We start from the raw sequence: 1,325 nt of genomic DNA, 5'->3' as shown, positions 1-1,325 counted from the left end.
TAACTGCTTCACTTAGACACACTCAAACCTGAAGAATCAGTGCGTGAATCTCAAAAGCTTGTGTACTCTCTTGCTACACACTCAAAAGTATGTACTTTTTCTTCACAAAAAAGAGTACATCATTTTAGGGTGTAATATAAGAATTGAGACTCAAGCTGCGTCCAAAATCGTTGCATACTTCCCTATTATATAGTAGAGGAAAAACATTATGTGACAAAAGTCCAAATTCACAGTACTGACAAAAGAGGAGGCAGACCTTCTACTTCCAGCAAGATTCTGGTGTGCATGTGATACTCACTCCTTCGGATGAGACGTTAAACCGAGGTCCTGACTCTCTGTGGTCATTAAAAATCCCAGGATGTCCTTCGAAAAAGAGTAGGGGTGTAACCCCGGTGTCCTGGCCAAATTTGCCCCTTGGCCTCTGTCTATCATGGCCTCCTAATCATCCCCATATACTGATTGGCTTCATCACTGTCTCCTCTCCACCAGTAAGCTGGTGTGTGGTGGGCGTTCTGGCGCAATACGGCTGCCGTCGCATCATCCAAGTGGATGCTGCACATTGGTGGTGGTTGAGGAGATTCCCCCCTTCTGTGTAAAGCGCTTTGAGGTCTCAGATAAAGCGCTATATAAATGTAACAAATTATTATTATTATTATAGAACATACTTTTTAGCAGCCCTGAAGTAATTACTCAAATTCAAAATAAGCAACTACTCAAGAGAGAGTATGCAAATCCGGACGCAGCCTCAGATCTGGCTCAGGCGTGGCGGCCATCTTTGATGAAGACCCTGACGCGGCGGACATCTTGTCTTTGGCCCTGTATTCTGACATGGTTAGTGGCTGTAGAAAGCGCATGATGAAGTCCAATGGAATAATCTTTTAATTCTTACTTTAAACAAGGAACAGGGGTGTTTTACATAAACTTTCTATCTAAAGTCTTAAGTTAAGATCTGACACGTTAATTTAGGGTTTTTCACAAATTTGTTTTACAGAAGCAAGTTGATTTAGGATTCTTATCCTATCTTACAAAATCAAATTGTATCTGTAGTTAAGAAATCTTAAACCCCTCCATCGAGGTCGGTAATCAACTGGTGCTTTTCATTAAGTGAAATTTTAATAAGATTGTAAAGCAAAATCCTTTTATTTCATAGGAGTCTGTTATTATTTGTCGGAGTTTTGTTGTTAAAGTTCAGCACATCATTTGGGTGTTCACGAAGTCTTTCCACCATCAAACATCACAGTTCTTCATCTTGTATCATTAATACATGACGTCTTTCTCAGACAGGGCTATTATTATGTGAATTTTTACAGTTGACTTTCAAATAA

Source organism: Phoxinus phoxinus (assembly GCF_949152265.1).
Source record: "Phoxinus phoxinus genome assembly, chromosome: 6".
NCBI lineage: Eukaryota > Metazoa > Chordata > Actinopteri > Cypriniformes > Leuciscidae > Phoxinus > Phoxinus phoxinus.
Note: the sequence above shows the minus strand (reverse complement) of the source record.